Source organism: Monodelphis domestica, chromosome 1, assembly GCF_027887165.1.
Source record: "Monodelphis domestica isolate mMonDom1 chromosome 1, mMonDom1.pri, whole genome shotgun sequence".
Lineage (NCBI taxonomy): Eukaryota > Metazoa > Chordata > Mammalia > Didelphimorphia > Didelphidae > Monodelphis > Monodelphis domestica.
In genome coordinates this window covers 434,379,293-434,390,170 of record NC_077227.1, presented here as the reverse complement: position 1 = coordinate 434,390,170, position 10,878 = coordinate 434,379,293, and the positions used below count along the sequence as shown (strand labels likewise).

The following is a 10,878-nucleotide window of genomic DNA, read 5'->3' as shown; positions in this document are numbered from 1 at the left end:
TCCAAATACCAGGCCCTGAACTAGCTTCAGCCTTGCCATGGGAACACCTTGAGCTTTAAGCCTTCGTTGCGTTGTTGCTGTACAGGGCATCCTATGTGCTAGAATGTTGTGGTTATTAAACAATTAGCAAAAAATAAATAAATAAATAAAAAAGACAGAGAAACCAGGTAGAAGGCTGATATTTGTTATTGCAATAGGAAATAGGAGCTAGAATTAGGGTTGTATATGAATGGAGAGAAGGGGTTGTATAGAAGAGATATTGTGAAGGTAGAAACAAGATCTGGTGATAGATTGCATTTATGAGGTAGTGAGGGTGAGGAATTGAGAATGACACCAAGGAGATAAGCCTGGCTGTGGGGAGAAGGTACCCCTGATAGCCATAGCAAAGTTCAGAAGAAGGGGAGGATTTTGAGAGAGGAGATAATGAGTTCTGTTTTAAATATGTTGAATTTGATATACTTACAGGGACATCCAGTTTGAGATGCCAAAGAGCCATTTGCAGATGTGTGACATGGGCTTGGCAGAGAGGTTAGGGCTGGGTACATAGATCTGAGGCTTATCTGCCAAAATCATAACTGAACCTATGGGAGATCACAAAGTAAGATAGAAAAAAGTGAAAAGTGAAGGCGGCCTGGCACAGGGACACCCTCTGGGGGACACACCCATGTTAATGGGCATGACCCCATGAAGATTTAGCAAAGGAGACAAGGAGAAATGGGACAGCTAGGAGACAGCAGTGAAGCGCCAACCTAGAAAGGAGAGAGTATCCAGAAAGAAATGGTGATCTAGTGTCAGATACTACAGAGATGGAGGAATATCAAGACTGAGAAAAGGCCATTAGATTTAGCAATTAAGAGATCGCTGGTAATTTGGAAGAGGTCGGCTGAATGATGATGATGGTGGAGGTTCAGAGGACAGAGGACTTAGGAGAGAGTGGGAGAAAAGGAAGCAGAGGCACCAATTATATAGATGCCTTTCTGCAGGAGGTGAAGCACAAAGGGGATGATAATTAGAAGGATCAAAGGGGAGACAGGGGCATTTTTGTAGGCAGTAGGGAAAGAGTGAGGAGTTCGAGACTGATGATAAGAAACAGGCATGATAATGGGGGCAATTTGCTGGAGAAAGAGGGAGAGGATGAGATCAAAAGGACATCGTAGAGGCTGTGGGCAAAGCATCCTGAGAGACTCCCCAGTGGCTGATCTCTTCTCTATTATTTCTTTTCTCTATTCTCCTAACCCATCTGCCTCTCAAAAATCCTTTCCAGGTTGCTTTATAATCTATTTGCACTCCAAATTTGGGTTGGATAGACAGTAGGAAGGAGCAGACTGCACCCATACAGGCACACATTCATTGGTATGTCCACTACTCGGGCATGGAACCGTGAATGTCTATCTAGAACTCTCTTGAGTCTAAGGAGAGTGCACGCATGTCCTGGCTTCCTAGCACAAGACACTCCCGTCTCCAGACTCTGGGCCTTTTTCCTGACTTTTTCCTAAAGTCTGGACATCTCTTCCCTTCTCATCCCTCCCTCCTGGCTTCCTTCAGCAAAAGTCTCCGCTGCTACTGGAAGCCTTTCCTGGTCCACCCTAATCTCGGTGCCTTCTCTCTGTGGACAATCTTCCATTTAACTTGAATATACATTGATCATAGATGTTTCCTCCATTAGGAAGGAATGCGGGCTCCTTTTAGGGCAGAGGTTGTCTTTTGCCTTTCTGTGTAGCCCCAGGGCTTAGCCTTGCACACAGTAGGCGCTTAATCAATGTTTACTGCCCCTCCCCATCCCCCTCACACTCAGTGTATCTCCAGGTCTTAGCCTTGCATACAGTAGGCACTTAATCATGCTTACGGCTTGAAAACAGCTCAGGACACGCGCATCTCTATTCCCACTCGTACAAAAGTGGGTTCGTGCATGCATGAATGCATGCGTGCACACACGGTTTCGTAAGCTTTCCGCTGGAGGAATAGACCCTAGGGAACAAGCGCCGCGCTGCTCCGCGTGGCAAAGAAACGCGTTGCTGCGGGCGCTCTCAGCTCTGATGCAGATGGGCTTTAGCCGAACTGGACTGGAGACTACTTCGCTTAGTCCCTGGGCAGAGACAAATGTGAACTAAACTGAGCTGGGCTGGGCTGAGTTGGGCTGGGCTGGGCTGAACTGAGCCCTGCTAGGCGAGGCGAGGCGGGGCGGGGCGAGGCGGGGTGGGGCGGGGCGAAAGAGGCCCTGCGAGGGCAACAGCAATGGGGAGGAGATTCTCGCGCTGCCTGTGCGGGCGGCGCCGTGGCTTAGTTGGTTAAAGCGCCTGTCTAGTAAACAGGAGATCCTGGGTTCGAATCCCAGCGGTGCCTGCGGACCTCGAAGTCTTTTTTTTCCGCCCCCCAATCCTAGTGCGGAAAAATACCCCTCATTTTATGCCGCCTGGAAATGAGAAGCCCGCAGAAGCGGGCAGATAGGGCTAGGATTGGGGGTGCATTTTGAGGGGCCAGTGTCTTCTTTCGTTTCGCTCACTTTTATTAACCAGCTGCGTCCGAAGCCTGAGAGGGGTCCCGAACCTTAAGGCCACAGGGATCCCCACGCCTGGACTCCCGACCCCCAAGCCCAAGGTGAGGGAAACGCGGAGCAGGGTTAACTGCACCCCTAAGGGCGGGGCGGGGCGAGAAAGGTGGGGAAGAGGGAGGTGTGGGCAACACTTTGGGGGGAGGGTGTGAGGTCACAATGAATGGGACAGTGCGAGGGGAGGGGTCGCAAGTACAGCTTCCAGGGAGGGAAGACCCTTTGGGGGCCCCACGGTGTTTGGGGCTCCTAGGAAACAGTTTGGGGTGTGGGAACAGAGAGTGTTTGGAATGGAAGAAATGAAATGTGGGAGAGGACTGGAGGTCCTGGGGTGTTTGAGGATAGGAAGGACTGAAATGGAGAATTGGGAGGTCTTGGGACTCAGAAGATTTTTTGGGGTTCTCAGGGAGGAATTTGGGGATAAAGGATAAGAAAGTGTTTGAGGATGGGAAGGACTGAAATGGAGAATTGGGAGGTCTTAGGACTCAGAAGATTTTTTTGGGTTCTCAGGGAGGAATTTGGGGATAAAGGATCAGAAAGTGTTTGAGGATGGGAAGGACTGAAATGGAGAATTGGGAGGTCTTAGGACTCAGAAGATTTTTTTGGGTTCTCAGGGAGGAATTTGGGGATAAAGGATCAGAAAATGTTTGAGGATGGGAAGGACTGAAAGGGAGAAAAGGGAGTCTTAGAGCTCAGAAGATTTTGGGAGGTTGTCAGAGAGGAATTTGGGGATAAAGGATCAGAAAGTATTTGAGGATGGGAATGACTAAAATGGAGAATTAGGGGCCCTAGAGCTCAGAAGGTCATTTGGGAGCTCTGAAGGAGGAATTTGGGGATAAGGAGTCAGTGAGGGAATTAAGACATTTTGAGGCTTGGGGGTGAAGATAGGCTGTTTGGGATTCTAAGGCAAGAAAATGGAAATAGTTAACGCCCAGGGGCTTATAAAGCTTTTAGGGGTGAGATGGAGGAAAAAAGGGTTAGGGTCAGAGATTGGCACTGGTAAAGGAAGAAATTGGGAATGGTTTGGAGGTTTGATGCCCAGTGAAGGAGGCAGTGAGGCAGGATCAGGATGATCCAGATTGAAAGCTGGAAAGAGGCATTAGAACTCATTAATTTTACATTTGAGGAAACTGAGGGCCAGAGAAATTCTTTTACTTGCTATGCAAGGTTTAATGGGTGGCAGAGACAGAATTTAAATTCAGGTTTCCTTAGCCTCAAATTCAGCACTCTCTCCACTGTACAAACACTTGCTGATTAGAGGGTTGGAGGAGAAATGAAAGGATGATAACATTAAAGTGGGAAATACCACTACTTCATGAGATCCACTACACCTGGAGCTCACCAAATGGGGCATCAGTTTTTGAAAGGTATGGCTGTGTCCAGTGATAGATACTCTGACTACAAGCCTAAGAGTTTGAGCCCCACTTGTCCCATCCAAACTCTCATTTTGCCAGTTGCCAACATCCTCAACATCCTTTACCCAGAAGTCATAAATTGAAGTGTGGCTGGTAATGACCTCAATTAGTAACAGTGTAGGTGTTAGGTGCTGAGTTCACACTTGAGATCTCTGGGCCTCAGGCTGATAGTAGCTTCTCACCCCCACATCTCTTGAAAGCACCCACAATAAAATTGGCCTTGGAGAGCATTGAAATCCCCGTCGATTGTTCTGGGACTGGATTTTCCAGGTTTCTCTTGAAATAACACATTAATTTCCAAAATCAATGGCATAGGGAAAGACCCCTATCTTAATTTTTGGCTGTAATTACAGATCCATTTCCTACAGTGGAGACCCATTAGAACCTTGGGTAGTTGACTGAAGTGAAGTTTTTGTTATGTGAAAAACCCTTGTGTCCTAGCTCTTTAGGGACACTATTGTTCATTCTCTATTTTAATGGCAGAGGTTAGGGACTTTATATTATGTAGCTATTAATTGCCAATTGGTCGTTTAGGAATTTTCATTTTAGAAGAAATTGCTGATGCTATTTGGAACCTTTGGTTTCCAATAAGTACAAAATTAGTCAGGTTATTAAAAGTGGCTTATTAATTGAGAAATGATACATTATTTCTCATATTTTAAAAAGGCTATTTAAGCAGGTCATTTTGGGGAAGAATTGTGCCTAACGTCATAGGACCACTGATTTAGATGTAGAAGAGACCTTAAAGGTCATCTAGTTCAAAAACCTCATTTTACCAACTAGGGCCAGATGAATTCAGAGCCTTGCCTGATGTCCTAAATGGAAGAGGCAGGATTTGAACCTAGGTTTTTAGACACAAAGTTGAACATCCTTCTCACTATAGAGCTGGCAGCTGGAATTTACAAGATGCTCATATGATAGTGTAGTGGAAATCACTCTTCTTTCCACGTTGGCACCTATTGTACATTTATGCAGCAGGAAATATTGTAATCAACATTTTTTTGAGAAATCTGGAATCTCAGATGTGTACTACAAAAAAAAAAATGTAACCAAAGTTTGTTAGCTTTACATTTGTCTATTGATGTATAGGTAGTCTTTTTTTTTTTATGCTATCAGGGATTTCTTTGTAAATTTTGAAGACTATTATGAGATCATAGTCCTAGAACTAGAAAAGGCCGTAGAAGCTATCTACTCCAAACCTCGTATTTTGAAGATGAGGAAACTAAGGTTCAATAAAGGTATGATGTCTTGAGGACACATGTAGTGAGCTGTTACAGGCAAGATTTGAATCTTGCTCCTTTGTCTCCAGTCTTTCAACGCATCAGTCTATTTTCCTAGTTATTTTGTTATTAATTTGATTATTGTTAATGTGTTATGTATGCTTAATGTACATAATTATTTGTTGTTATTGTTGAGGTGCTTTTCAGTCACAAAAAAATGACTCTTTGTGACTCCATTTGAGATCTTCCTGAATTCATACCTGGCACTCTATCCATTGTGTCACTTAGGTTCCCCTAATTTTAAAAAATTATTATTAATGTTTTAATTAACTATTCTTAATCAGGGCCTCCTGGAGATATGCTTTGAAGGGATGACACAGCTGTTCCTAACTATTGTTTTGGTCCTTGTGACTGAGGACTGTGATGGAGACAGTTTGCAACTGGGTCAGGAAGAGTTGGATGCCCTATGATCTAAAAGGGGATTCCCCCTGCCCCCCAATTCTGCAAGAGCCCTACAAACACTTTTTTGATGCTGGCATGCAGTGTCTTCTATGTATAGAAGCTTCTGCCTGGCAACTCCTACTTTATTTCTACTTCCAGTCACTCAAACCTACTATGTGCCAGACACGTTGTTAGGATATTTTGGAGATAAACATGAAACAGTTTTTGCCTTCAAGGAACTGACATTCTCTCAAAGGAAACAATATATACCTATGTAATTCTGAGATAATTTGGTAGGAGGAGGTCATTAGCTTTCAAAAAAAAAACCCTTACCTTCTTTTTTTGGAATAATTATGAATTATCAAGGCAGAGGAGTGGTAAAGGCTAGGGGGTTAAGTGACTTGCCCAGGGTACTTCAGCTAGGAAGTGTCTGAGGTCACATTTGAACCCAGGTCCTTCCCACTCCAGGCTTGGTACTCTCTCCATGCTGTCCCCTCCCTTCCTTTTGATGACCTCTAGGTCCCAGAACTTCAAGATCCTGAGGAATTTGCCAGGAGCCAAGCTGATCTTATGACACTCTCTTTCTCCTGGGGATGTCATGTGGTAGTCCAGCCTGGCTCTAGACACACCAAGCAATCCAGTCTGGTCTATATTTTTATTTATTTTTGTCCTATATTTTAAAAAGGACTTATGCAGCCTTCACAGTATTCCCATCACTTTCACTTAAGGGAACTTCCTTTTAACCCTCACAATTCATTAGCACAGGGGTGAATTAAGATATAATTTTGTCCTGTTGCAAATGTTTGTTTTATCTCCAAACCTGACAGTCGGTAAACTTTTATTAAGTGCCTGCTATGTATCAGGCACTGTGCTAAGCTCTGAGGACACGAATCTGAACTAAAAGAAAGTCCTTTTCCTCAAGAAATTTATAATCCAATGAGGGAAAAATAACAAAGCAAAAGATGGGATGGGGTGGGGAGAAGGTGAGGAAGCCTGATGGAATAGGCCAAAGGAGTGTGGCCAGGTGGGAGATGATGACTCTCTTAAGTGGAAGTTTGGGGAGGAGCACCCTTGCTCTGTCCTCCAATCAGAGGAGCAGAGGGTACTGATGGAAGTGTGAATACCAAGACTGAATGAAGTGGGCTTGCAGGGTGATGAGACTGCTGATAATGAGGCTTCTGGGAGACTTCAGCAACCAGGTGGGAAATGAAACACACCAAAAGTGAAATGACTGGTTTTAGCCAATGCTTCCACTGATTCTCTTTTGCAAGTCTGAGCAGATAGGAACTCCATGTCCCTTCCTGCCAGGTCTTCTCCTGAGCTCTGTGCATTATGCTTTTTTTTTTTTTTAATAAATAATATTTTATTTGATCATTTCCAAGCATTATTCATTAAAGACAAAGATCATTTTCTTTTCCTCCCCCCCACCCCCCATAGCCGACGCGTGATTCCACTGGGTATCACATGTGTTCTTGATTTGAACTCTTTGCCATGTTGTTAGTATTTGCATTAGAGTGTTCGTTTAGAGTCTCTCCTCTGTCATGTCCCCTCAACCGCTATAGTCAGGCAGTTGCTTTTCCTCGGTGTTTCTACTCCCACAGTTTATCCTCTGCTTATGAATAGTGTTTTTCTCCTAGATCCCTGCAGATTGATCAGGGACATTACACCGCCCCTAATGGAGAAGTCCATTACGTTCGATTATACCACAGTGTATTAGTCTCTGTGTACAATGTTCTCCTGGTTCTGCTCCTCTTGCTCTGCATCACTTCCTGGAGGTTGTTCCAGGCTCCATGGAATTCCTCCACTTTATTATTCCTTTTAGCACAATAGTATTCCATCACCAACATATACCACAGTTTGTTCAGCCATTCCCCAATTGATGGGCATCCCCTCGTTTTCCAGTTTTTGGCCACCACAAAGAGCGCAGCTATGAATATTTTTGTACACGTCTTTTTCTCCATTATCTCTTCGGGGTACAGACCCAGCAGTGCTATGGCTGGATCAAAGGGCAGACATTCTTTTGTTGCCCTTTGGGTATAGTTCCAAATTGCCTTCCAGAATGGTTGGATCAGTTCACAGCTCCACCAGCAATGAATTAATGTCCCTACTTTGCCACATCCCCTCCAGCATTCATTACTTTCCATAACTGTCATGTTAGCCAATCTGCTAGGTGTGAGGTGATACCTCAGAGTTGTTTTTATTTGCATCTCTCTGATTATAAGAGATTTAGAACACTTCTTCATGTGCTTATTAATAGTTTTGATTTCTTTATCTGAGAACTGCCTATCCATGTCCTTTGCCCATTTATCAGTTGGAGAATGGCTTGATTTTTTGTACCATTGATTTAGCTCTTTATAAATTTGAGTAATTAAACTTTGTCAGAGGTTTCTATGAAGATTTTTTCCCAATTTGTTGTTTCCCTTCTGATTTTAGTTACATTGGTTTTGTTTGTACAAAAGCTTTTTAATTTGATGTAGTCAAAATTATTTATTTTACATTTTGTGATTTTTTCTATGTTTTGCTTGGTTTTAAAGTCTTTCCCCTCCCAAAGGTCTGACATGTATACTATTCTGTGTTTACCCAATTTACTTATGGTTTCCTTCTTTATGTTTAAGTCATTCACCCATTTTGAATTTATCTTGGTGTAGGTGTGAGGTGTTGATCCAAGCCTAATCTCTCCCACACTGTCTTCCAATTTTCCCAGCAGTTTTTATGAAATAGTGGATTTTTGTCCCAAAAGCTGGGATCTTTGGGTTTATCGTATACTGTCTTGCTGAGTTCACTTTCCCCCAGTCTGTTCCACTGATCTTCCTTTCTGTTTCTTAGCCAGTACCAAATTGTTTTGATGACTGCTGCTTTGTAATATAGTTTGAGGTCTGGGACTGCAAGGCCCCCATCATTTGTGTTTTTTTTTCATTATTTCCCTGGATATCCTTGATCTTTTGTTATTCCAAATGAACTTTGTTATGGTTTTTTCCAAATCAGTAAAGAACTTTTTTGGGAGTTCAATAGGTATGGCACTAAATAGATAAATAAGTTTGGGTAGGATGGTCATTTTTATTATGTTGGCTCGTCCTATGCATGAGCAGTTAATGTTTTTCCATTTGTTCAAGTCTAGTTTTAGTTGTGTGGAGAGTGTTTTGTGGTTGTGTTCATATAGTTCCTGTGTTTGTCTCGGGAGATAGATTCCTAGGTATTTTATTTTGTCTAAGGTGATTTTGAATGGGATTTCTCTTTCTAGTTCTTGCTGCTGAGCTGTGTTGGAGATATATAGAAATGCTGATGACTTATGCGGGTTTATTTTGTACCCTGCAACTTTGCTAAAGTTGTTGATTATTTCAATTAGCTTTTTGGTTGAATCTCTAGGATTCTTTAAGTAGACCATCATGTCATCTGCAAAGAGCGATAACTTGGTCTCCTCCTTGCCTATTTTGATGCCTTCAATTTCTTTGTCTTCTCTAATTGCTACTGCTAGTGTTTCTAGTACAATGTCAAATAGTAGAAGTGATAATGGGCATCCTTGTTTCACTCCTGATCTTATTGGGAATGTGTCTAGTTTATCCCCATTGCAGATGATATTAGCTGATGGTTTTAGATATATACTGTTTATTATTTTTAGGAATGACCCTTCTATTCCTATGCTTTCTAGTGTTTTTAATAGGAATGGGTGTTGCATTTTATCAAAGGCTTTTTCTGCGTCTATTGAGATAATCATGTGGTTCTTGTTGGTTTGCTTGTTGATGTGGTCAATTATGTGGATGGTTTTCCTAATGTTGAACCAGCCCTGCATCCCTGGTATAAATCCTACTTGATCATGGTGAATGATCCTTCTGATCACTTGCTGGAGTCTTTTTGCTAGTATCCTATTTAAGATTTTTGCATCTATATTCATTAGGGAGATTGGTCTATAGTTTTCTTTCTCTGTTTTTGACCTGCCTGGTTTTGGAATCAGTACCATGTTTGTGTCATAGAAGGAGTTTGGTAGAACTCCCTCTTTGCTTATTATGTCAAATAGTTTGTATAGTGTGCATTGTGCTTTTAAGCAAAGGCTAACACTGACCCCTCGTCCTATGGCCAGAAAGAGGCCCAAAGCCTTCATGGTCTGGCCCTCAGAATATCTTCTCCCAAGGCTTCATTTGGGGCCTATGGCCATTGGTTCATTGGCCTTTTGAGGAGGGGGATGGAAGGGAGAGAGAAGTAAGACGGCTGCTTCTCTGAGGGTTTATAACAGCACAGTGTCCATGTTACACTCATGTGCACTATCCCCTTTGGGAAGAAAAGAAGCTGATAGGCCTTAGCCAAACTTTCCCTCTGTATCTATGTTTTAGCATAGCATGTTTTTTTTTTTTAAGATTATAAACAGTAATAATCCCAACCAATGAAAACAAAATAAAGACTAAATGTGCTATTTATACATTGTTAAAGAAAACAATTTGGGCTTTAATATGATGTTAATTATAACTTATTTACTCTGCATCCTCTTCTGATCTCTTTTCTTTCTCTGTGTTTGCTAAGTTTTATTTAAGCACAGCTCTTTATGTTTTTATTAGAGCCCTAAAAGCTTATTAGTGAAGAGTTTCCGGTCCTTTTTTCCTTCTGATCTCTACAGGAATGGCACAGGAAACTGGTCAGGCTGGTTCAGGGTGGGTGAGCAAGGACATATTTATTGGCAGATGACCCGTCTGAGAGGGGCTCTTTTGAAGCTGTGAGTTAGAGTACAAACGGTTAACCAGTGCAGGCCAGGAGTTTTTAGGTGAATTTTATCAGAAAGCAGAAGCTAGGGCACCATTTTTGCCTCTCCTCTGAACTTGGTACATCTGCTAAGTTAGTGAGGAACCAAACCATGATTTACAACCTGCTTATTTCAAAGATAGTGCCTCTCCAAAACAACAGCTCATTGATGAAATGGGCCGCTTGCCTGGACTGCTTTGCACGTGGACTTGCCCAAGTAACACCCAATTAAGCAATAACATAACTGATTCCCTCCATCCCCCAACTTGGATATTGAAATGAATACCACCGAGAAAAAAAATTATTCAACTAAATATCATAAAAGAAAAAATCAGTATTTTTTCTTTTTTTTTTCTAATTAAATAAAATCGATCATTTAAGAGGTTGTTTTGTAATATCAACCCTAGTCCAACACAACTGTCTTTTGTAATGAAGGTAAATGATACTGTAAATGGAAATTACCATGTGGGGGAATGAGGGGGAAATATCTGTTTTGTGACCCGCAACCTTTTGTGCACTGCCC

The 10,878-nt window shown here is 42.4% G+C and overlaps 1 protein-coding gene and 1 non-coding gene across 2 annotated transcripts in view; both read left to right on the top strand.

The window, feature by feature from the left end:
- Positions 1-2,269: 2,269 nt before the first annotated feature.
- Positions 2,270-2,343, top strand: TRNAT-AGU (transfer RNA threonine (anticodon AGU)). The gene has a single exon. It is a non-coding gene; the product is annotated as a tRNA-Thr (tRNA).
- LRP3 (LDL receptor related protein 3) overlaps positions 2,289-10,878 on the top strand; it is a 105,849-nt gene continuing 97,259 nt past the window's right edge. Inside the window, exon 1 of the mRNA XM_056812195.1 lies at positions 2,289-2,598. The gene's annotated coding sequence lies outside the window, so the exon portion shown is untranslated. The remainder of the gene's footprint in view (positions 2,599-10,878) is intronic.